The 27,069-nt window shown below is 40.3% G+C and overlaps 1 non-coding gene across 1 annotated transcript; it reads right to left on the reverse strand.

Annotated features, from left to right (window-relative positions):
• Positions 1–17,894: 17,894 nt before the first annotated feature.
• On the reverse strand, positions 17,895–18,001 carry LOC121159789. The gene has a single exon (XR_005884440.1). It is a non-coding gene; the product is annotated as a U6 spliceosomal RNA (small nuclear RNA).
• Positions 18,002–27,069: the final 9,068 nt, after the last annotated feature.

The raw sequence follows: 27,069 nt of genomic DNA on the forward strand, positions 1-27,069 counted from the left end.
TTTCTGCAGATAAATAAATGCTTTTGAAAATTTAGTAAGAGAGCATTTGTAAACCACCCTAGACAGAACTTAAAGTAAATAGCATTTTCAATGATCCAAAACTATTTTATGTTCCAAGGTGATAACGTCTGCCTTGTTTTACCTTTATGCCTCCTCCAGTGGCTATATCCAAATCATTTTTAATCTCTGTATTGTTAGAATTCGTACATCAACTCTTACATGCAATCAGAATAATTGTTTTTTTAGCACATAAAATATGTAGAATTTAAAGTAGAAATCTCCATCTAAATATCATTACTCCTAAATTCAATCAAGGTCCCCCACACAATATCCTTTTAGTTATGGCATCATTTCAAACTGGCTGATGGAGGTTGGCATCATTTTCAAATCTGTGCATTGGGTCTGCTTCCTCCAGTTCTTTCCAGGAGTTTCCGTCCTGGCCCCAGGGGTGCTGTGAATGACTCAATAGTTGAGGTTGGCATTCTGCAGCCCAACCCGCACTGCATCTCAGAGTCCATGGCTTTCTTCTTTTCTTCACCACCCTGAAACACTTCAATTAGTTACAGAAAGACAATGTGAAAAGAGAAAGGAAATTCAATAAGATATTTTGAAATCAGGAGGAAAAAATGGGAAAAATGCATAGGAAGTAATTTGTAAAGGGTGGGCTAACTGAAGGGCATCCTTGCTCTTCCTGTCTCTGCTCCGGGCACAGCTGGAAGAACCCACCCTTCCTTCTGCACAGTGTTTAAGGAAACAGATGCCTCAACTGTCACCACTCTGTTCCCCTGCGTTCATATTTTTATCGGTTTGTTTTTCCTTTATCTTGATTTGATTTCTGTTTACTCAAACTTAACAGACACTTTTGCCAAAAAAGTTCATGTAATGATTTTTGTTTATTTGAATGATGGGCATACAAAAGCACTCTCATCCACTGCTTCATTACCCCAATGTCTGCAACAGCCACTGTTAAGAATGCTTAAGCCTCAGAGCCAGGCTCACAGTGCAGGTCACCAGGGTGCGTGTGAGGGTCCCATCCCAATATGATTCAAACCTAGGTACTTCACTTCAGAAAGTGTGCATTGCAAGTAGTATCCCAAGTAGCAATGCACTTATGACAAAAAAAAAAAAGTTTCAAAGGCAGAGAGAAGATCTTTCATCTTTTGTTTCACTTTCCACATGGCTACAATGGCCAAGGATGGGCCAGGATGGAGCCAGGAGCCAGGGGATTCATCTAGGTCTCCCCACATGGCTGCAATGGCCAGGGATAGGCCAGGATGGAGCCAGGAGCCAGGGGATTCGTCTAGGTCTCCCCACAGGGCTACAGAAGTCCAAGAACACAGGACTTTCTCTGTTACCTTCCAAGTACATCAGCTGCAAGCTGGACCAGAAGCAGACTAGGACACAACTGGTGCTGATATCACAGCTTTCCTTGGCCACCAACAGGGAGTTGGATGGGAATTGGAGCAGCTGGGATACGAACGGGAGCCCATATGCAATTCCGGCACCTGTAAGCCAAGGGTTTTAGCCATCAGACTAACGCACCAGGCCCTTTGGTATTTTTCTATAAAAACAAGTAAAATTGCTTAGCAAATTATCACAAATATACCTCAGCATCACTTTGGTATTGCATCTCATGACTATACTTTTGTCCTATGTCTTAAAAAATATATTTGTGGTTAGGCCCAGTGTGATGGGTCAATTGTCTTCCTCGACCTACAAGTACCATGATTCTATATAGGCCGTGGTTTGTGTTTTGGCTGCTCTGCTTCCCATCCAGTTCCCTGCCTGTGGCCTGGGAAAGCAGCTGGAGACGGCCCGATGCCTTGAGACCCTGCACCCATGTGGAACACCCGGGAGAAGCTCCTGACTCCTGGCTTCAGATCGGTTCAGCTCTGGTTGTTATAGCCATTTGGGAGACAACCCATCCAATGTTTTACTCTTCCTGGAAATCTGGCTTTCTAATAAAAATTAATAAAGCTTTAAATATATCTACATGTGTGATAGGGCCCTTTGAGAAACTCCAAGGTTTATGCAATTTTACATGCATGTCATGTAAGAATCATTGCTATTTTCTTCAAATGTGAAAAATATTTCATTAAATGATAAGTTATAGAAGCAAAGTTAAAATTGTAGCAATGAAGGACTTGTTAGGGGAATTGACTGAGACTGATTTATTTCTTGGGAAATAAAGAATCTTAGTTTCACCATTGTGGGAAGTATGAGTTTGCACAACAGACAGTTTTTCTGCAAAAATGAACACACCCAAGAGGGGTAGGAGTTGCTCCCTTAGCAACAAGGATTGTGATTCATCTTCCAGTCCTCAGTGAGACGTTCCACTCAGCAAAGTCTTACAATTCTATACAAGTTCCTATGGAGGGCTGGTCGTTCTCAAGTCCCAGGTCCATTTCTGATGATCAGGTTACTCTACCCTTTGTCAGCACCCATCTCCAGGTAACACATAAAACACGTTCAACGTGGTTACTTGTGATACAAGCACAACCTTGAACTTCCTCACTTTTGTTTTTTTACTCCGGCCATTCTTAGGTATGTGTTAAGATACAATGCATTAAGCAGCTACTGATGCTAGCAGCCCCTCATAGCGGAGCGCCAATGTGAACAGGTGCTATTCCACTTTCCTAATTAAACTCCTCCCAATGTGTGAAAGCAGCCAGGGGATTAGCGCAAGTGATGGGCCTAGCAACTCTGGTGGGATATCCCAGTGGACTTCCTCGTTCCTCATTTGTTTGTTTATTTGGTTGATTGGCTGGTTTAATTTATTTATTTTTATAGGAAAAGCAGATTTCCCAGAGAGAGCAGATAGAAAGATCTTCTATCTACTGGTTCAATCCCCAGCTGGCCACAATAGTTGGGGCTGCACCAACCCGAAGCCAGAAGCCAGGATACTCTTGTTAATCTCTCACACAGGTACAGGTTCCCAAGGCTTTGGGACATCCTCTACTTCTTTCCTAGGGCACACAGCAGGGAGGTGAACTGTAGGTAGAGCATCCAGGACACCAACCAGCACCCATATGGGAATCCTGTCATTTACAAGGTGAGGATTTAGCCATAGCACTAAGTCCCCCTATCACTTTATTATTGTTCTTTTTTTAATGACCCAGCACTGGCTGTGGCCATTAGGGCAGTGAATCAAGAGGTGGATGACATATCTGTGTGTGTGTGTGTGTGTGTGTGTGTATGTCCCTCTGTTGGTCTTTGATTAAATAAATAACTGTATTTTCTTAAAGACACAAGTATCCGTGAATTTCTAATCAACCTCCACACAAATCCTTCACGTACTCCATTTATGAAAGATATATGTAAAGAACTCTGTTATTTCTATGACTTTGTTTCCGCCGTTGTGTTAGTACTTTACCTATATATCTACACAGAGAGATGTAGAAATGCTTTTTTTAAAATTTTTAAACTAATTTCAAATGTACACTAACAAAAATAAAAGGAGGCACAGCATAAACAAGGATTGAAATTCATGGGCAAAATAATACATTTTGTTGAAATAGCTCCATATGTTAGCATTCCTTTAGGCAGTTCACGTTGAGTCAGCCAAGATTAGGCAGCAGATGAATCATAGAGACATTAATATCAGTGGAATTTGGGGACTGAAATTTTTACAAAGATAGACTCTTATGAAATAAGAAATTCATAAAGAAGCGTCGTCAATAGACATGGATGCTTTCCACTTAAGAAGAGGAAGCAATTAATGGCTGAATTGGCCTTGCAGTCTCAGCCTTTCCATGTTGTGGGCATTGAAATGAGTGTGCAAGTGTGAAAAATGGTAAGTCCCATCAATTGTTGTATGAACACATGTGCTTTGTGTGAAAGAATTTTTCAATTTACTTTCTAACATTATGCAAAGATGTTTGAAAAGTTGTAGGGGGATATATCTACAATTTGAGTAAATACAAAAATATTCCTGCCTTTTTAATGATCTTATTTGTTTTCATTGGAAAGTAAGATATACAGATAGGAAAAGAGACATGGAGGAAGATCTTCCATGTGTTGATTCACTCCACAAGTGGTTGCAATGGCCGGAGCTGAGCTGATCTGAAGTCAGGAGCCTGAAGCTTCTTCTGGGTCTCCCATGTGGGTACAGGGTCCCAAGGCTTTGGGGCATCCTTGACTGCTTTCCCAGGCCATTGGGATTAGAACGGGCACCCATATGGGATCCCGGGGGGTGCAAGGCAAGGACTTTAGCCACTAGACTAACACACTGGTCCCAATATACCTACTTTTAAAATAATAGTTTAAGTAATATTTATTTTGTTAATGATAATGAAAATAAAATAGGAAATTACTAAAAGCTTTGCCTTTGCCTTTGCCGTGTCTGTGTTTTCACATTTGCGATTGCGCTCTCTATGCAGTATAAAATTTAGAATTTCAGTGTCACATGTTGTAACTCCCACAGAATTCTGTTGGTCTGGAAACAAGTAATGTTGCCAATGTTATTGCACAAACATTCATATTTCATAACTGTTTCATGTAAATTCATCAACTCATTTGCATTTGTATTAAATCTAATTCATAGCTGAAAATGATTTAAAATATGACCTCTTATCATCGAAATGATGTTATTAAAGGAGTAATGACTGAACATAAATTATGAATTCACAGAAGCAGTGGATTTTTTTTGTATAATAATAAAAAAGACCTTGCTTTTTAACTTTGGAAACAAATATAAATATTGCCTCACTTTCACATTTCTGAGAAATGCATAAGATGATTTTTCATCATTTCAACATTAAAATTATCCAGTTTTATGAAGAAATGAAAGAATGTTTTATTGATTTTTTTTTCTGTACCAAAATGAATCCTTCAAATACATTCTGAACTGGATTGATAAATTAAAAGCATGTGTAAATAAAATCCTGAAATTTGCTTGGAGATTATAATCAATTTATTTCTGTTCCCATTGTTTTCATCCTATCTATATCAACTAACTTTGCATTGTTACATAATTGTAATTAACTTAGGTAACTTGTTCTGGCAAGCATAAACTAGGTGGCTGAAATGCAAATATCTTGCCTAAAACATGTTCAGGATTGCAATATCAAAAATGGCCTTTAATCCATGAAGTCTTGATAGATTTTCACTTCATTTGCTTCTCTATGAATATATACCCACGATTTTAACGTTTTCCCTGGCTGTGAATTATTTCACTTTTCCTTCTCTTAGCTCCTAGCATTTGCAACTTGTATGTTGTGTGTATATGTGTACGCTGTATTTATATTCACTTTCTACTCTGATTTTAGCATCTTCAGTTGCCTGCGATAATATCTTCTGTCTTGTTGCTAAATGTGTTTGGAAACTTCATCCCTAAATTACTTCAGATGACGTGTTTCTGAGCAAACACTGGACATGTGTCAATAGAGATTAGAATTTTCAAAAATCATGGCATTTACTCTTCCATAATTTCCATGCATCATATAACACTTACAGTGTCCAGTAGAGAAACATGGCATGGATGCTCACAGTACCCTGTGATACTTGGTAACTTACACAGGTTTGCTCATATCAGCACCTTGGGTCAGACCCATCATTGTATCTATTGCTTCAGTGTAGCCCTTCTGAAATTAAGAATGGATATAGAAAACTGAATGTTGTGATAAGTTTTTAGAGAATCAGAGAAAGCTTTTGATAAAGGAAATTATTTGATGTTGTGGGTACATCACTTGATAGGAAATTGAACATGTGAACATACCAGTAAGGCTTACCTAGTTAGCATAAATTTTCTTGTTGATCTATTTTATATAAAGCAAATTACTTTATCTCATATTTTCTTTAAAAAAAATGGGCTTCATATCAATGATCATAATTTAAAATAACAGAAATTCTCTACATGATGATAAATTATGTAATTTAGTTTTGTTCATAGCAACAACACAGTATTTTATATACAAAATGGATTAATATTCTTCAGGATTATGTTTCAAAGACAAATAGGAATCATCTAAGTACATAGTCACTAATGAAAGGATTCCTCTATATTCTCCATGATTGCATCTTAATCTTATTTTTTTTGTAGAAACTTCATATTGCTTCTAGCTAGTCTTCACTCATTCGCTTCCCTCTTCTAACTGCGTCACAGACTGAAAAGGAATGTGGGCAGGCGTGGGTGACTAAGCGTCAGCTGGAAGAAGAGGCATAATGGACCTTTTTCTCTTCACTGACGTTTTCTAATTCTGGAATTGATCTCCTATTTTAAAGTTCACCTGAATTCAAGCAGAACAGAAACAATTTACAAATATAGAATGCCCAATACTTGAAACTAAAATCTATTTGCTTGTAAGTGTAGGCATTGATACAGTTATTTTAGCACGTCAGCTGAGCTTAAAAATAGTGACTGACAAATGTACTTGCTTTTACACACAGATCTTTCATTAGGCCTAAAATCCCTATTAGATTAGGGCGCTGCTTTTGTATGTAAGTGTTATAAGAAATAAAGAGAAATCATTGTGCTATAAACAGAGAGAACTAATATTTATGCACTATGTCCCACTGACTTTGTTCTTCAAAGTAACTGTCATTCCAAGATGCTGAAAATTTGCCAGCATTCTTTATAATGGAGTAAGTTGTTTCCACACATGAGTTACTTTTGATTCTTCACATAATCTCATTTTATTTATCAGTATGTAGTCATCTGAAAGCTTCATTCTCACCTGTTTACAGCTGTCTTTGTACTAGGTGAATCTGGTATCTCCAGTCCGTAGTGAGTGGGTGTTGGCTTTCTCTCAATCACCTTTTCCAGGAAAACCCCACTGAGATTCTGCTTGCAAGTGGGGAGGAGAAGCTATTTTCCCAGCTGACTACTGCTGATGAGCTCCCTGTTTTCCCACATTACTCAAAATGGTCCTTAATCTTGGGGTCTACTCCTCAATGAATAACTCTCATTTGGATCACTGAATTCTGTGTGACTCTTGACATACCCAATGGAATGATTTCCTCCCTGAGCTCCTTAATGATTCCTTTTCTATGTTTCCATTTCCCAGTAGTATCAGGCATGACTTGTTCACTAACTCGTTAGAGTTTATTGAATATATTTTTGCACTTGGTTTGGTTAAAGGAATCAAGTGTTGGGATTGCCACCCAAATACTTCTGGAAGAAAGGGGAAACTGGTGGGAATAGCACAGAAATTCAATGATCCTCCGAAATACTTCATCGACTCCTTTTCCTACTTGTCTTTTGTTGACTGCATTAGCAGGGGGTGTTGAAGGGCAAGACCTCATCAAGCCTTCTCAGTCATGGCTAGCCCTTCCACCTGTGTTCCATCAATGTGGATGATGGGCTTAATTATCCTACTGCTAATTCTCAACTGAAGATGGCTGTGCTACCATCCTACTCAACGAGTCACAATGCTGAAATTTGTAGTAAACTAATCGGACCCTAAAATCTTTGAGACAAATGATCTCATTTGAATAATCTTGTTCTGACAGAGTCTTGTGCAGCTTGTACAAGCACATAGATTTATGAATGTTTATGAATGTTTAGTAGATGATAACAGCTTTCAACTCCTTTTTGAGAACAATATTTAACAGTGAATTTTTTCTCACAGACATCATAGTTCATATTTTATGTCTTAAAAATATATAGAAGACCATAAACAGATTTAACACTCCATAAAATTATAATCAAATAATGGGAAATTCCCTGAGGACAAGGTCATAAACAAGCAGGAAACAGTATTTTCAAAGGAAATAGCAAAGACCTACAATCCAAAATTATACCACCTTTAATAGCTACTTGACCTGAGTGCTACTGAAATATAACCAAGTGAAACTAGCAAAAATATTTAACTATATAGAAACACGTGTTTCTGATAAGTAATATGAGATAAAACATTTATCATAATTAACATGAGATAGTAATAACACAAATATAAATTTTTACTTTGAAACATATTTCCATGCTTCAATTTATAAATGTGTGATTTAACATTTTTTATTGTAAACAGTAAAATCAATTTCTTCTTTTAAAAATATATATATGCCATTCAAAATAAATTGGACATTAAAGGAAAAACTGTGGCATAACATTAGGTACATTCTTCATTTGAAGTTTCTTCAGATGGCTTTGTAAGAGTGAAATGGACAAGGGCTGACTTCATAGCACAGCAAGTAAGACCAACTCACTTTTTAAAAGATTGATTTATTTGTATCTGAAAGATGTACTGAGAAGAAGAGACAGAGAGAAAAATCTTTCATCCTCTGGCTCACTCCCCAAGTTGCTATAATGGCTGGAGATGAGCTAATCCACAGCCACGTGCTGGGAGTTTCTGGGTTTCCCATGTGGGTGCAGGGTCCCAAGGCTTTGGCCATCCCAGACCACAAGCAGGGAGCTGGATTGAAGGTGGAGCAGCCGGGACTTGAACCAGCACCCATACAGAATCCTGGTGCATGTAAGGTAAGGGCTTTAGCCACTAGGCTACCCACTTGGCCCAAATTATTGTGCTCAGTGAACACTCAGATGCAATGTGAAATGCAAAAATTACAATAATGAGAGCCCCGTGCTGTGGGTTCATTAAGTGCCTGTGACATTGACATTCCGTGTCAGAGTGTCTGTTCAAGATTGAGCTGCTCTGCTTCCAATCCAGCTCCCTGCTAGCGGCTGTGGGAAGGTTGCAGAGGATGGTTCAGGTACATGGGTCCCTGTCCCAGCCATCAATATGTGAGGCCCAGATGGAGCTCTTGGCTGCAGGCAGGTACCTGGCTCAGACTAGCCAGTGCATTCACTTGGGAAGTGGGGGGATCTCAGCCTCTCTTTCTCTCTCTCTCTCTCTCTCCCCCACCCATGTTCTCCTTTTAGCCTTTCAGATAGATAACATAAATAAATATTTTACTTTTAAAAATAGATTGCAACAGGGTGGAAATTGAGGACTAAGTTATAACTCAGAATGTGTGACTGTAGAAAACATTCCGTGAATAAATCGCGCTCGCCTGCTTGTGTGATTGTACATCAGCCACCTCTGCTCTGCTGCAGTTTTATTTATCACAATGAAAAGAAAATAGACTTTTGGATTCTGCAAATTCTCTTAGTGGTAATTTTTGAGCATTAGTTAAGTAACGCGGAATAGCTGCAGGACAAATGCGTGGTCATTTCTGATTGTAGTAATGCATGGCATAGAAATATTGATACCAAAGGTACTTTTTAGATTAAACAAGTCCCCCCCCCCCCAGTTACTTAGCTATACATAATCTGTGAGTTACTGGAGGAAAAGCATCAGTGAAAGGGACTGGCCTTCCATTATAGTCTTACTTAATGTCTTCTTTTCAATAGTAATTTTGGAGCTCAGCCAGAATAATTTTCAACCTACTGCACTGGATTTTAGTATGTTTATTGCAAAGCCACAGGGTTGTTTGAATTTCCTGCCTGCTTGCTATAATCTAGCGAAGGAGAAGTTATGTTCAACCATCATTAAAGCAATTTGCTAGAGTGGTTCAGGCTCGAGATGGATGTGGGCAGGGAAGCAGCTAGCAGAGAACAACGGTGATCGCCAACTCCTTGCTGCAACCTCCCCTGCCCCGCACCAACCCTTGCTCCCTTTCCCTGGAGTACAAATCTGGAGCGTCTGAGGCTTTAAAGCGTCCAATCATGCCAGCTGAAACAATTCGAATGACTGCCAGATGTGTCTCTGCAATCACTTTGCCCCACTGCACATTTATTATAATAAAATGACTTTGTCTGACACACCTACACCCACAACACACCTGACCCCATAACTTCTGAGTTTTCCAAAAGATGGATGGGAAATGGGTGGTATTCAAGGCGTTATCCCAAATCTGCTTCCTTTGAATAGTCAAATAAACCCGCTTTCTATCCCCTCCCCCTTTGCCTACAGTTTCTACAAAAGGATGGACTTGACCGCTCTGGCACAATGCAATCTTCCCTGGGTTATGCCCTCACTCCTTCCTGAATGCATATTTTCAACCCTTGCTCATAAATATAACTTGGTTGCTTGCTAACTATCACCTATGTCATAATCCCAAATTCATTCTTGTGTCAGAGACCAGAATTTACACCTAGCCACCTCAGGAAAATCGTAACTGACTCCTCAGAGAAAGAAGCTGAGAAGGCTTTGAAGATAAGAAACAGATACCCAGCTTCAACACAGTTTCAAACAGTTGAAATGTTTGAAGCATGGATGAAAACCTCCACCTCTAAGGAATAAGTTATTCCTCAGTGACTCTTCCACTAAGCAGGAAGTAAAAGGCTAACAGATGGTTCAGACTTAAAGAAACTCATGCTCTTGACTTTGGGATTGTGTTAATCACTATTCCCAAGGGATTAGAAAGATCTATGAGTCTGAACAGAGGTGGCCATTCTGTTCTGGAGCTGCTACTTCTGTGGCTCCAGTAGTCCTCGGTTCCCATGAACTGACATGCTATGCTTCTGTGATAACTGCTCGGTTCCCATGAACTGACATGCTATGCTTCTGTGATAACGGCGTGCATATATTAGTGACATATGCATAGTGCACCAAAACTTCTCTTTCACACTGAAATCAAACAAGGTTGCCAGCAGAGAGCTTTGGGGGTTTACTCAGAATTTGCCTAATGTACCTTGACAGTGCAGCTCCTGTGAAAGGCAGTAGCTAGTTTCTTCCTGAGGAGCAGCAGATGCTCAACAGTAGTAAATGTGAGGGCAGGAGCATCGATCGTGTCTGGGTAATGGCAGAAAGATAGATTCATGAGAGTAGAAATTTGGCAGCCAGATTCACTCAGTTGGTGGAGGTAGCAATTCAAGACCACATCCCAGCAGGACACTCGAGAGAAGCACATGGCTCAGGAGGGTAGTGTCTCACAGCTCAACGGGACAGTTACACACCATCCTAAAATTCCCCTTCCCTCATTACTCACTGTGCTACAAGCTATGCTTAGTTCTTTATGGAGAAATTGAGAATGCATTGTTTTGTTACAGACCAACAGAAATATTCTATGTAGAAAGTCAAGCTGATGAGTGAGGAAGACAAGTCACGCAGGACAGACTGCTAGAAAGGAAGTGAGTGTTCTACCCAAAGGGCTGTGTCGGAATATGCACATACAGCTAGTGGCCTCACACCAGCTTTAAGCAAATAAGCCTGAGATAAAGCAGAACAATAAACCAAAAGCACCACCCTATTTGGAATAATCAAATACAAAGTCATAGAAATTCTGAATTCTAAAATAGGGCATGGACATACTAATTAAAGACAAATTCCCAAGAGGTTGAGATGCTATCATTTAAATCTGCATTTCAGTTCTAGATGCGCGTGAGTGATCAGAACTGGCATCAGCACTTCCTGGAGCAAACAGCCCCACTCTTACACTACTACAATAAGATGCCATTCACAGAAGGCATGGGCAAACAAGGCACTTAGCATCTACTGCAAAGAAAATTTTCTGAATATATTCATTACTGTAAACTGACAAACAGACTATGCTGCATCACTACATGAAACACCAAAGCCCAAAGCAGCTGATTTAATTGGGTATTAACTGGGATTAAAATTTATTCCATGGCTTGGCGTGGTAACCTAGTGGCTAATTCCTCATGTTGTAAGCCCAGGATCCCATATGTGTGCCAGGTGGTGTGCCGGCTGCTCCACTTCCCATCCAGCTCCCTGCTTGTGGATGGGAAAGCATTCAAGGACGGCCCAATGCCTGGGGACCCTGCACCCACGTGGGAGACCCGGAAAAAGCTCCTGATTCCAGGTTTCAGATCAATTCATCCCTGGCCTTTGTGGACACTTGAGGGAGTGAACCAGCAGACAGCAGATCTTTCTCTGTTTCTCTTTCTCTCTGTGTATCTGCCTTTCCAATAGAAATAAATAAAATATTTTTTAAAAAGATTTATTCTACCCTGAGCAGGTGCTGCTGTGTATCAGACTAATAATCCTCTGGTATCCCAAATGAATGTTACTCCATGTTCTGTCTTCTTCAGTGTCAATCCAGCTCCTTGTTAATGGCATGGAAAGGCAGTGATGGATGCTTCAAGTCCTTGAACCCTTGAACCCCCATGGAAAATCAGGAAGAAGTTCCAGGCGTCTAACTTCAGGTTGGCTCAGCTCTCACCATTACTCCATTTTGGGGAGTAAGCCAGTGGATACAGAACCTCTCCCTGTGTCTCTCCTTCTCTTTCTTGTACAATCTGCTTTTTAAATAATAATAATAATAATAATTTATTCTGCCTTGGTCTTTGTTTAACCTATTATGGAAACAAAAAATGAATAACAAAATTCAAAAAATGACTTCTCTGAATGTTTGAGACATGAGAACATATTTCTGCTATGAAATTTTTCACTTCAATCTGCCAATATGTGAAAATGTAAAGAAGCCATGATGTGTGGAAATACTGTTTCTTATCATCAGCAGCTACGGTGAAATTCAGAATGACCACATTGAAAATTTGTTATAAAAGTAGGTGACGGGTTCTATGTGAAAGTCAGACTTTCAGAAACATGCTCTACATTGAATATAGGGGATGAAATGTAACAATTCCTTTGGAATTTTTTTTCAGAATTAGAATGCACGAATGAGAGATTTAGAAAAAGATGCAGTTGTATGCGGAAGGACTTTCAGCATCTTTGCTATTGAAGGAGGCATAGCCAGTTGAATCACCCCTGAGGGCGGCAGGAGCGATTAATATGGAGATGAGGAAGCAGGAGCCCTCCTGGTCACAGGTTTAGGTAAAGAATCCGCTGGAAGATTGGAAGACTGTCCCTTGCTATTGAGATATAAATGGCTCAAGCCCCTCCTCCCTGGACGCCTACCTGAAAGCCTTCTGTTAAAAGTGATGCTGTGAATAAAATTTGGCTGTTGGCTATCAGCGAGTAGCCCATGCATGTCATTATGGTCTCCGTGTGACAAATTGCACCTGAACAGGGACTTGAAAGAAGAAAGTGGGACAGAGACCCCCACAGAAAGCGGTGAGTGGGAGTAGGGGCCAGAAGCAGTGTACGGCAGTGTTCTATCCCTCTGATGCAGCAAATTTTAGTGAAAAGTCGATCAAAGATAACCAGGCAACAATTGCGGTCTTATTTAGAGGTTATTTGTGAATATGATGAAGGGACACTAGAAACTGAATTTAAGAATTTTACTCAGAACAATGGTGAAAAGGCCGGAAGGATAGAAGATATTCATGTTCGTTTTTTGATTATGTGGGCTTTAATTAAATTTTTATTATAATTTTAGAAGGGGAGCCTGCAAGAAACTCCTCTAAGGGGAGACACCCCCAAAATGTAGCGAAAGCAGAAATGCCTCCTAGTACAGACGGAAGGCAGAGGAACCTCCACCACAGCGCGGCTAGGAAAGAAACGCTATACACGACTGATGAGGAAGATGAAAAAGAAGGCGTGGGAGACCCTCCCGCGAGGGGCGTCCGGAGCCTGGAGGCGTGTTGCATCCTGGATAGACATACTACTTTGATAGGATTGTGGTCTCCTATTATTTGTGCCTGAAAATATGAGTGTGAGTGAACGCGCTTGTTGGCTCTCGGAGCGAGCCACTCACACGAGCCAGGATGCATCAGTTACTCCGTGGGAGTCCCCTGCGTGGATAAGCCAGAACCGCAGGAGGGAAAGCGGTCGTGCTTTTTCAGAGAGCTGGAGAGGCAGGTGCTCAGTACTTTTGCACGTTGGAACTTGGAATACCTGCATTTCTTATTGGAATAGCTGGTTGAAGTTTTGGCTACACCGCTTCCGATCCCGCCACCTGCTGATGAGCACCTTGTGTGGCAACAGAGGACGGCCTAAGTCACCGGGCCTCGGTCTCACAGACAGCTTGAATGGGTTTCTTGTCTCAATCTTGACTGGTGCTGGCGTTTGAGTTTGAACCAACAGACAGGAAAGCTCTACTCACACCTTCCCCCTTAAAAATAAAATGAAAATAATTAAATTTTAAAATTAATGCCTGTGGGTAAAAACTGTCACTCTTAGATGAGGTGGTGGCTAAATGCAGTAAAAAGTCTCTGGGCGTTTTATCCAAATGAAGGGACTTGGTGTTGGCATGAATGAGTCTTAGTGTTCTTGACAACAGACAAAGCAGCAGGAGAGCGCCACCTGGTGTTTTAACCACTGTATTGGACGTCATACGTCTTGGTTCCTGGCGCAATTGGTGTTAACAATATGATATGTTTTGTAAATCAGTAGAGATAAATACAAACAAGATCAACCTGCGAATGCTGAATGTTACAGATTTATTGCTCTAGGGGGTTAAATACAGATAAAGGATTGTTACTCCTTCATTGAATTATACCGCTAGCACAGTAATACACCATTCTGTCCTCATTATGAAGCCATTGCCACGATTCTATATTCTACGGTTTAAATATATCCACCCTTGCTTTTAAAAATAGTATGTATGTATTTATGTATATATGCATGCGTGTATGTATGTATATAACTATGTGCAATGTTTACATAGGAAGCTTGTATGCAAAGATTTTTTAAAATTACATCTGTGTACGCTCATTTCACTTTTCCATAAGGCTATTATTTCAAGTATTTTGAACAGAGAGAAAAACGAATCAGCAGATACTGACAGAAGAAAAGAAAGACAGCAAAAAATCTCTATGTGGTTGACTTAGTTATCTGATTTACTGGATCGCAGCGTCCTACGTTACCCTGAGACCGGAAGTCCTACGGTACGCGCGTCATGTATGAACGTGCCCAGGATGCATCTAATGTGAACTGAAATTCAAGATTCTGGAGAGGTCTATTTCTTAGTGATTGGATACCTATATGTTTTTGAAAACTGCCTTTCCAAAGTGTAGCAAAGACAAATGAGTCCACGTGCTTTTCTACACCGATGGACGACACTTCGAGGTGGAGTGTTAATGCAGTCTTAGGGCAGACATGATTTTTGAATGTGTCTTTTTTCCAAGTGACGTAAAGTCTCATTAATATCCAGTAGTAAACATGTAAGTAGCGGCTTCGTCAGCCACAGGTCATTCCCACACGGAGGTTCTGTAATGATGTTTGGAACTGACCTTGATATGTGGAATCAGGAGGCAGGAACATTCTAAAAGGGTTGTCATCACTCTTTACTTTGCAAATCAAATAAGGGTCCTAGAGTGACTTTTTAATCTAGGAGATCAGACAAGAGATTAAATCAACTCACAAAGAAAAAAAATAAAGCTAAAAGCAAAAGATTACAGGGAACACTACAAACGGGGTACACCACAAATCAGCACCAAGGAGACAGGTACTTGTTGCTGCTACAGGAAGGCAGGTCTGTAGTGCTGAGCAAACTCTAACACCTCTACATGTCCACACGGACGGAGAGCAGCAGGACTCTTTCACTCCACGGCCCAGAGTAGCAACAGGCCCCCAAAGAGGATGTAACAGTACGTGGCAAGTCCGGGTTCAGGAGGAGAAGTATTGGAGAGTGCCATGTTATTGATTGCTCTATTTTAATGTCACATATAAAAAATGACGTATCTTTCCCATGATGTAACTTCTTGCTTCATATTCAAGCAGGTGGTTGATAACTAATAGAGCAGTGTTGCAACAATCTTAACCTTTTTTTTTTTACTTAGATAATTAAAACTGCAGTTACAAAAGAAAATTTGATGTCTCTTAGGATATATACTCTGAATTAAAGAGATGTGATACACTTGACAGTTGTTTTTGAATAACGTTATTTCAATATTTAGGCACTGTTTGTTACAGAGAAAATGGAAAAGGGAACAGATTGTGGGTAAGTGGTAATGTACCAGATACTGTACCAGCTTTCTATTACTACCCCGACAGGAGGGTGACAGTCCCACACCAGCCAAGTCCATTCCTGTGGCAGGTGATGTTGGATGCGGCATGCAGGTGGAGGGAGGGTCACATGGCACACCAGGAAACAGACCAGAAGGCCTCTTCTGTATGTAGCTTTTTTGACATAAACTGCCTCTCCAAGGCATGCCCCGTGACCAGAAAGATCTGCCCCAGCCACTCCTCAAACATCATAATAAGAGGAAGTCACAGCCCCTACTCCATTATCCAGTAACATCAGACCCCTGGGCATCAAATACCCAAGACAAGGTCCTTTGGGTATTACTCAAACTGCAATCCGATCCATGACAGAAAGATATATAAACACAGGATGCAAATGGAAATGAAGTGGATAATAGTTAAATATGACTAAAAGATAAAGGGGAGCTATTACATATAAATTACATCAATCTTAGAAAAAGTAATAAAAATACAATGTTTATGCATCAGTCAGAGTTCATTTTAGAGCTGAAAATGATTTCAGTTCATGAAATCTGTTGAGAACGTGTGGTTTTGTAGCACGGCCCCAGTGCAGTGTTGCTAGGAGATGGACAGACCTGGGAGACACTGGGCCTACCGAGGCCCTTGAATCCTGCAGGAAACTGTTCTAGGAAGGAATTAAGAGCTCGTCTAGGTCTCTGGACTCTCACAGACCAAGCTGTTAACAAGAGAGAGCTCTACCCCTGAATTGCTTCTCTGGTGTTTGGGTAAGTGTGGAAGAAGTGAGAGTGTCCTAACAGAGAATATGAAGCAGATAAGCAGAGTAAACCATTCCGGAAAGCTTATGTCAGTCATGAAGACTACAGGTAACAAAACTGTATCACATTTGTATTTGTGCAAAGTAAGCACATTTTTGGGTCCAGTGCAATAGCCTAGTGGCTAATTCATCAACTTGAATGTGCCAAAATCCAATATGGGTGACAGTTTGTATCCCTGATATCCCACTTCCCATTCAGCTCTCTGCTTGTAGCCTGGGAAAGCAGAGCAAAATGGCCCCAAATCCTGGGACCCTGCATCGTGTGGAAGGTCCCGAAGACGTTCCTGGCTCCTGTGTCCCGCACACATGCACGGGTGTACAGCACCAAGGCTTTGGACCATCATGAACTATTTCCCCAGGCCACAAGCAGGGAGCTGGATGGGAAGCGAGACTGCTGGGATGAGAACTGGCGTCCATATGGGATCATGGTGTGTTTGAGGCTAGGACTTTAGCCTCTAGGCCACCGTGCCGTGTCCTAATAACAAAGCTTTCTAAAAAAGTAAGTACATTTTGCCATTCTTGCCACAAAAACGGATAAATCATGAAACTGGATGTGTCCATCTGTTCACTGTTGTAACTTTTTCATTAGCTACATGTATTCTATGGTATTACTTCGTATAGATTAAATACATATAATAAACAGAAAAATAACAAAGACGGAGACTGTGCAAATTTTGCTTCTTGGGCCAATGTGATGCTACAGCAAATGAAATCAATGCCCTGCAGAGCTTGCACCTCCTGGGCAGTAGTCTGCGTCCTGGCTTCCAGGCCAGCCGCTGCTAATGTGCCCACAAGTGCAGCAGAGGCTGGCCCAGCTACTCGGCCCCGCCCACCATGTGGGATACCTGGGAAAGCTCCTGGCTTTGGCCTGCCTTGGAGGGCAAATTGCTGGATGCAAGATGTCCTTCTCTTTAATTTGTCTCTCCCTCTCACCCAATGACTCTTCCAAATAAATAAATAAATAATCTTTAACAATCAAACTAACCTTTCACTCTACTGTCTTACATCTAGGATAGAAAAGTCTCATTTAGTCCTTGAATGTTTTTTATTACATTGTGATCTATTGTTTTACATGGGCTATTAATGCAGATTAGAACTAAAAAATGTACACAGTTCTCCTTTTTATCTTTGTTGCATTTTCATAGAACAAAAATCTTACAAGTACAAATAGAGCGGGGAAATTAAGGGAATCTCGTGAAATGAAAAAAGAGAATCTAAACCAACAAATTCTCTAGCTATCTAAGTACTCATAAATATATAAACACATGCACTCAAGCAAGTTTAAAACAACCATTAGCAATGCATAGTTAAATTGTAAAAACTTCCACCTTAATAGGCTTAGCAATTAGGAACGTAGTTTGCCATCAGTCCTGGATTAAAATCAATATCTTCATTTATTGCTCCATTTGTAATTTGGTGTCATTCTTGCACAGGGTCCATGCTATTCTTTTCTGTATCATTCCAGTTTTAGTACATGTGCTGTCAAAGTGAACACCACTCCATTTGTGATTTGTTACGCTTTTCTGTTTGTCTTCAAGAGCAAAAATCTGAATTACAGTACATGCATGATAAATGCCTACATGTTGCTAGTATTCAATCAAAGGAGGAAGGAAAGAAAGATGGGGGACTGAGAAAAAGATACACACAGAGAAAGGATGGAAAGAAGGAGTGGAGGATGGGAGAAAGAGAAGAGAAGAAAGCTAGGTGTAATGGGAATTGAACAGTAGCCCTCCGGGTAGCTAACTCATCTTGTTCTAGCCATGGCTAGACACAGAGGGCACTGTGCCTGTTCTTTTCTCACGAAGCAATGGGACGTTTCTACTCTCAGATTCTTCTCACTCCAATCCTGCTTTTCTCCTAAGAATTAAAACAAGCTCTGTGAACTTGCCAGCATGAGAAGCTTACAGGGATATAATGAGACAGGTGTGGGGTTCTGTTCCTGAGCTTTCCTACCGTGGTAATTCTGACTCATATGTTCCTGCAGAGCCTCAAAGGTGCATGGATTATCATAATCCATGCTACTATAGCTCTCATGTTCCAGGCAGAACAGTTCAATGATGGAACTACCACCCTGTAGGCAACCTTTCCCTTTGTGATTTCTCTCTAAATCTTCCCATCCATCAGTCCAAACCCAATTCTATTGCAATACCATATGAGGACTGATTGCAGGGTTGTCAAACATGAGGCTAACCTCACGTCTATGAAGAAGCAGTATGGTACTGAAAGGCTGTAACTGTGCTCTGATCACTAAGCTCCCTAAAGTGACGAATTTGAGTCTATCTCTTGGGGACTGTAGATTTGTTTATCCATGTCATGGAGGACTGATTTTACTACCTATGTGGAGCAAAAATCAGTGACTTTGTCTTAAAATTGCTCTGCTGCTGAAATGTGCATGGTTCTGAACCGTGTGGGGACCCCGGAGTTCTCAGCTTTTAGAGAGGCAACAGCCTTCCTTGTAGAAGCAGATGATGGTGATGGTCTTGCAACAGTGTGCAGAATAAGCCACCATGATGTGCTTTGTCCAATGCCGGTGGCTCATGGACTGAACGCCCATCTGTGTGGGCGTGGGAACAGGTGGTAGAGTCCCTGGAGGGCATGTCAGTTTGGCGAGCACATGATATGTGGGGCAAGCAAAGAACAAAGAGGACTGGCTGTTAAAGGAGTGACACAGAAAGTCATCAGACGTGTGGCTGTCGAGGCCTCCCAGAAGCCCTGTAGGCTCAAATATTCTGCGTACCAGACACGTTCAGGATCACTCAAATAACGTCAGCATCGGGGAAAGCGGGCACAAGCTCTGACAGTCTGGAGCTGTGCACTGGTGACTCAAGCATAGACCATGTGGCTGGCCAGGATTTGCTGAGAACGCCTGTTGAAGCGGGGAAACCTTTGCATTTCTCCCACCATGCTCTGGAGTTGAGCATCTAGTAGAGGTTAATGAGAGAATGCTTGGTGAACTACCACTGCTGAGCCCCATGTGACATGGAGCCTGATAGTTTTTGCTGAGCCTTCTTGGCTTTGCCACCTCCTCATTCACGCCTCAACTTCTTTCGCCTTATAACTCAAGTCTTGCTTGGGATGAAGCTTCTGGATGACCTCCAAGGACATTCTCACCACCTCATTCAAGCAAATGATGAGGATTTCTGTGAAAGTAAAATTAGCAGCTTCATGACACCCTAGAGAACTTCCAAAAAATGTGGTTAGCACTTGATATAACGGTGATGATGAGGATGGTAAATTGTGGTGGGTTTTAATCAGGGCAAGCGTGAAGCTTTGTAATCTCTTTCTGTTTTATGTACACATGCATATCCAAACCGACAGCTTGTGCTGGACCGGCACAAAATTCTTTCTTTGTTTCACAGATAAGACATCTGTGATTGAAGGTTTACTGGATGTCCTGAAACCAGTGATAAATAAACAAACAAACAAATAAGCAGGACATTCGAGTAACTATTTGTGTGATTCAATATCTTCCAGTGGCATACACCAAAAGGAGAAACGGGAGTTGGGTTTGACTGAAATTAAAATAAAATAATAATCGCTTTATGGATTATTGAATACATTAAAAGGGCCGTGCAACCCAAGATGCTTCAACACAAGACTGCAGTAACAAATTTCTCCTTCTTCTTGCACTAATCGTGCTAATGAGCCATCAAGAGAATGACATAAGCGTGAATAAGCAGTAATCATCACTACAATCTGTGTCTCGCAAACACAGAGAAAATATCAGCAAAATGAAACAGTAGCACTCAACAATAGGAAGATGCTCAGAAACGTAACTGCCACTTGCACACTTGCAGTTTTTGCACACATTCACAATAACGTAACTCTGGACTTGATTACATTATAAACATACTCCACATACAGTTTTGCGCTACCAGATGTCTCTCTGAGTCTGTGATGAGCACATTTCTTTGCCTTCTTCCTTTACTCTCCCCCTTGTATTTTTGCCTCTCACAATGTGTCACATGGGTTGACTCACTCTTGCACATTGGCACAGTGCTGGTACCCGTCCATTTAGCAAGTTCAACCTTTATATTCTTGCTGAAATACACTGGTGTTACTTTGTATTTGTCGCTGTCCTTTATTTAGTGCGACCTGAAGTAATTAATCATAATGTAGCTTAGAACTAAGCACATCATTGCAAAGTCAAAATTATATTGGTGTTGGAGCTAGCTGACTTGATAGAGCCAGAGATGATTGTAATACACCTGTCCTCCTCAGAATTTCTTACAGAAAAGTGAGAAATCCGAAATGTACTTTTTAACTAGCTTTGGCTACATAGTGTGAAAATCACTGATGTCATGTGTCTCTTCTTTAATTTACATACCCCCCATAATAGAAATGTATACATAACCATGCCTCCTTTGATTGAAACGTTTCTTTAATTTTATTATTGGAAAGGCAGATTTACAGAGAGAAGGAGAGAGAGAAAGAGCATCCATCCACTGGCTCACTTCCCAAGTGGATGCCAGGGCCGGAGCGGAGCCAATTTGAAGTCAGGAACTTCTGCTCAGTCTCCCCAGTGGTTGCAAGGTCCCGAAGCTTCAGGTCATCTTCCTCTGCTTTCCCAGGCCACACACAGAGAACTGGATAGGAAGTGTGTCAGGGACACTGATGGATCTCCACATGTATTATCCCGCTGCTTGCAGGCGGAGCTGGGCTTCACAGAGTAAAACTTCAAGTTCAATGAAGCTGATCCACCAGAGAGCACACTGAAGAAGTAAGGACGGGAACATTGCTGTGCCCGTCAAGGAATACCGTGAACCCTCTAATATGATATCATGCTTTTCCCGCACATTTTTTTCTCTCTTTCATATTAGGGTAACAGTAGAAAGTCACAAACTCCTTCATGACATTTTTCCAAATTAGTCCCTAAGCACTACTTTCTAGAAATGAAACATTAAGAAATATGTAAGAGAGAGTAACATTGCTATCCCGTACGGGTGTCAGCTACTCCGCTTCTAGCGTGAGGAAGCTCCTGGCTGTTTCTTTGCATCCCCTCACTCTGGCTGTCAGAGAATACTGAGCAGTGAGCCAGCAAATGAGAGACGTTTCTATTTGTCTATCCCCTTTCTGTAAAATCTGCCTTTTAGATGAAAATAAGTCTTAGGAAAGAAATATGTAAGAAAAAAAAAACTCTCATTATTGAATTTGATTTTTCTTTGTCCAGATATATTCTTGCTCACAATAATAACAAGTTCACAATCTTTATTCTATGCCATGCAGAATTGGGCACAGGAAAAATATTGCATCATTTGTTTTCTTATTTCTGTACTTTGTAAATAGTGGACCTGTAATGTTTTACTTATTTTTTTGAAAGATTTATTTTATTTTTATTGGAAAGGCAGATATACAGAGAAGAGGAGAGACAGAGAGGAAGATCTTCGGACTGATGGCTCACTTCTCAAGTGACCGCAATGGCTGGAGCTGAGCCAATCCGATGCCAGGACCAGAAGCTCTTCCGGGTCTTCCACACGGGTGCAGGGTTGCAAGGCTTTGGGCCATTCTCTACTGCTTTCCCAAGAAGCAGGGCTTGCAGGATTAGAACCAGTGCCCCATGAGATCCTGGTGCATACAAAACAAGGACTTTAACCACTACACTATAGCGCCAGGCCTGTGTTTTTACTTATTAATGAATAATTTGTATCATTTTTTTCTGCAACCTTTGATTCTTGCCTTTGTTTCTTTCTCCTTACATCTTTCCTTCTGCCCCACAAACCAAGGAAAACACTTTAAAATGTTTCTACTAATGCAGAAGTATCCAAGATAAAAGTGAACTTCAACAGACTTTGTGGGCACTTCTCAGTGTCTTATTATAATCACAAAAAAATCAAACCGCAGTAAAGTCCTCACCTTGCATCCGCTGGCATCCCATATGGGCACTTGTTCTTGTCCCAGCTGCTCCACGTCTCAGTCTCATCCAGCTCCCTGCTTGTGACCTGGGCAAGCAGTGGGGATGGCTCAAAACCTTAGGACCCTATACCATTGTTGCTACTTGGGAAGTAAACCAGTGGATGGAAGATCTTTCTCTGTGTCTCCTTCTCTCGGTAAATATGCCTTTCCAATAGTAATAAATAAAATTTTAAAAATAATTTAAAAGCATATGCTTAATGGTGGAAATTTATTTAGCCTCCCTCCATTCCCCTTATTGTATACTGCTTGAGCTAGATTTTTTGATGCAGAAGTTTGTCAGTTTACACTACAAAACCACAACCAGTATACAAAGATAAATGCTGCAAGTCACAGCATAATCTCTCCACTAGACACCTGCCCCATGATTTAGGTCAGGATGACATTAAGGAGAGCTTTGAGATGAGCTCACTTGGCAGTTGTTGAAACCTTGACCTTTCTATCACAGGCACACCGAATCCAACAATCCTGGTAATTTTATTATCAACAATAGCTTTAGCAAAACATGATCCATCTCTGAAGTCAGTGCAGGTCCCGATTAGCATGTCAATAGCCGTGCAGCCGCCTCCTTTAGCAATGACATCATCTCCTGCAGAGATGCCTAAGCACCTTAAGAACAGGTACAACTCAATTTAGATCTCTATGCCCCTAATGCTTCTTATATTAAAATTTTTTCTGCATAAGAAAATGAAGTCCTAAATGTGCATATTTTTAAATCTGTGGGTGAAGGAGGTGCGGCTTCTGTTCTGGGAACTCTGATGAATGATCTCTCCATTAGAATTAATTATGACACATTATTTTGCCTACATGCAATTTGCAGAGTTCTTTTGTGTTGTTGGATTAAATTATTGGTCTCATTCTACTTAAGCTGTGATTTTGATAATACAAAGACATAATTAAGCTAGACTTCTTGCTGAAGTTTATTTTTATTGTCTTCTCATTTAAATGATACTTCTCAAAAAATAATCAACTCCAAATAGCATGTACTGCTTGGTTGACTATAAGATGACAAAGCTCACAATGACTTTTCTGTAATTTCAAGAAGTTTCAGTGACTTCTCAATTAATCTGAGAATAAGACACCATTTGATTCTGTCACATGATTAGAATACAGTAGCCGAGTTAACTGGAGTTTAATAATGTTTTCAGAAATATAAAATAGTTGCAGAATTTTTAGATTGTAAGTCTAGATATAATATTTTTAAGGAGCAAAAAATATTATACTAGAAAATCACTATTACACTGAAATATTATGTGGTATTTCAAAATTGCATACTTTTTAGAAAACACTTTTTTAAAGAATGAGCAGTATCCAGAGAGGGGGATTAGTACTGCCTTAATGGTTAAATTAATACAAAGTTGACACATGAGGCTACCTGGAATATCCATGAATAAGCAACACTTTATGGGGTCAATAAAGTGAAAACACAATTGGAAGACACTTATTTTGAAACTTGTGGGAGATTGAGGGTGTGTGAAATGGTGACTGTGTCTGTGAGTTTATGTATGTGTACTTCCAGAGAAATAGACTCTAAAATATTTCCTATTAAAGAATTAAGTAATTTTATGACTCATAAACTTAATAATCCTAAACTCAGAATAAACTTGTTTTGCCTGCCACCATTTATGTTGTTGCTGTAACTGTTCACATTTTATTCTTCTTGAGAGCTGATTTTTGTGCCATATCGCTCAATTCCTAGGCTATTCTGACTTCAAAATTTCCTTCTTTTTCTCTGTTTCTTTAAGGATATTATTTATTTACTTGAAGAGGGAAGTTGCAGAGAGAGAGAGAAAGAGTGGGACACACACACATATGCCAAGGGCAGGGGAGAAGAGAAACAGAGAGATTCCTTCCATTTGTTAAGTGACTTCCCAAATGGCTGCAGCGCTGGGGCTAGCTGGAGCTGAAGCCAGGAGATTCTTTCAGTCTTTCTCATGGTTGCAGGAGCCCAAGCATTCAAGGCATTCATTGTCACTTTCCCAGATACTTCAGCAGAGTGCTGGTTGGAAGTTAAACGTCTGGGACCAAAACGGTGGGCTGTAAGGGGTGCTGGCATCCCCGGCAACTGCTTAAGCTGCTATGTCACAGGATCACCTCTATCTCATTGCTACCATCTTAATTACTTTAATTTCTCCCTTTTAATCATGCTTACATATCTCTTCATAAAAAAAGAATAACCTAAAGATTTTGTGTGAGCTAAAATATTCCTCATTATATTACTGAACCTTGAATTTATATTCAGTAGTTGACCACTGACCTTGTCTTGCCATTTACTGCAATTGCTGCCAGTGGAGATACCAGTTGCAGGACTGGTACTGAATATGAGTGAAGGCCATTTGCTATGAAGTGTTAGTGGAAGTGCCCAAGAGATATAAGGTAAGGGATGCTTATAACTGTAACACAGAAATACTCAGCAATGGAGAAAGGATCTAACATTTATTATTTTTGCATTAATTGAGGCTATTGGGATTGTAAACTTACTTGATAATTGAGTTAGGTGAAACTTAAAGTCCTGTTTCTAGGTCAAGATTTTATTATTTTAAATTCTTAGTAAAGAGTATCTATTATTTCGATGACCAGAACTATTATGAGACCATGATCATGACCTTGGCATGGGAAGTGAAAGATTGTGGCTAAGTAATAAACTAGGACAGGAGACCCTTCTGATTTTGGCCAAAATCCTTGCAGAAGTCAGAGGGATTACAGAGTACTCAGGCTTGACAGCTATAAGCAAACATGATGAAAGCAGGTGGTGTTTGTACTTAACATTTTGCACTGTCTTTAAAATAAACTAATTAAAGTTTGCTTCCATAGCCCACAAAGTTATTATAATGTTATTTGTAAAACTCTCTGAACTAAGTTATGGAGATAATTTTTAAAGGGCAGCAATTCAAGGGGGACTTCTTTGCTGCATAGCCTCTTGTAGAAAGTAACCTGCGGATATCTAAGCACCATCTTGTCTCCAGAATCACATGTTTCTAAAACAAGCTATGAGAACAAGTATTTCTTTAGCCCAGGGGCTTCCTAGACACAAAACATGAGCGGCACAGAGCACCACCCTCCCTGCGCTTCCTTCTTGATCCTGTTTTCCACGTTGAGTGAAAGCAAAAGTGTTAATTCAAGCAACTGTGAACTACATGTTAAATAAGCCCACAATATAGTTTCTCCTGATTTTGAGGAGTCTGATTTTGTACAAGCCCTTCCAGACATCCTGCCCACTGCCATATGACAACGGCATGGTCTGATAATGGAGGAGAAGCACTAAATAGGGCTGGCTGATCAGAGAAAAATCTGAACCTATCCTACTGGGCTCATTGTGACCTCTGTACCCTTCCTGGGTATGGGTCAGGTACTTTTCGACCAAGGAGCATGAAAAACCTATTTAATCACTACTTAGATATACACACATTCAACCATTTACCTCTGCATGGGATCACCCTGTTGAAACCAAAAAGAGCTATTTGAGATTGGAAAATGCATGACACCATTCCATCCAGAACAGAGCAGATTTTTTTCTATGTATGAAACTGGGGGTTTTGCTCAAGTCCTATTTTTAGCATGTGTGGTTGCAGACATTATTGTAAGAGAATGTATTGGTTTCAGCTGGATCTGACCGAAAGGAAAATGATTTTAAATCAAATAACAACAGGGTACAGAAAGTCCTGCCATCTGATAGCTGTTGAGAACTGTGATTTTAGAACCTGTTAACATTTTTAGCACTGGTAAGAGTGCTCCCTTATAATCAGGAGCTGAGCAGAATCTCATAGCATAACTTCAAGAATTTAAAACTCCCAATAGTCTCAGAGATAAGAAATAATATAAAATTCTGTCATTAAAAATTATTGGTAAATATAATCAGTCTTGATTTTTATTCAAAAATGATTAATCTTCAAATGGAACATTTCTTAGCATTAAAACCCTTATGTTCTTTTTTTCTCTTTTGTTTTTTGATATAAAATTTATCTTATTCATTTGAAAGGGAAGGTGACACAGAGAGAAACAGATCTTCCATCTACTGGTTCACTCCATAAATGACTACAAACAGCCAGAGTTGGGCGAAGCTTCAGGCAAGCGCCTGGAAATTCACCTGGGTCTCCCACATTGGTAGTGAACTCAAGTATTTGGGTCATTGTCTTCGGCTTTCCCATGCACGTTGGTGGGGAGTTAAGTTGCAAGCGTATCAGCAGAAATGAAACCAGAACAGTGACATGTGATACTGGCGAAAACAAACAACAAACAAACAAACAGCCTTTTTCTTTTTTTCACCATGGTGCTTACCCTACTGCACACCCAATAACTTGGATAATTTTTATTTTAAGTTAAAAAGAATGGGAAACATTGCTTTTTCTGTAATAGCATTATTTTGATTGATTGCCTTATGAATGAAAATTTGGCTCTTTTCTCACACATTGGGCATTGCTGTCATTAAAGTGAATGGCTCCTGCAATTTATTGGCTTCGCAGCATTCCCTACAGGCAATCTCACCTCGAACCCCATTGCTGTTCTCAAAGACATTTGACAAATGCGTATGAACTCACACCTTTGGCTAGTATATTGTGATTGTTCCACAGATATTTGTGTGTTCATGAGTTAAATAATTAGTACTCAAAGGCAATTAGTTTACCTCTATTACTGGCAGGCAGATTTTGACTG

Source organism: Ochotona curzoniae, unplaced genomic scaffold (genome assembly GCF_017591425.1).
Source record: "Ochotona curzoniae isolate NIBS_2020 unplaced genomic scaffold, NIBS_Ocur_1.0 contig_43, whole genome shotgun sequence".
NCBI classification, from domain to species: domain Eukaryota; kingdom Metazoa; phylum Chordata; class Mammalia; order Lagomorpha; family Ochotonidae; genus Ochotona; species Ochotona curzoniae.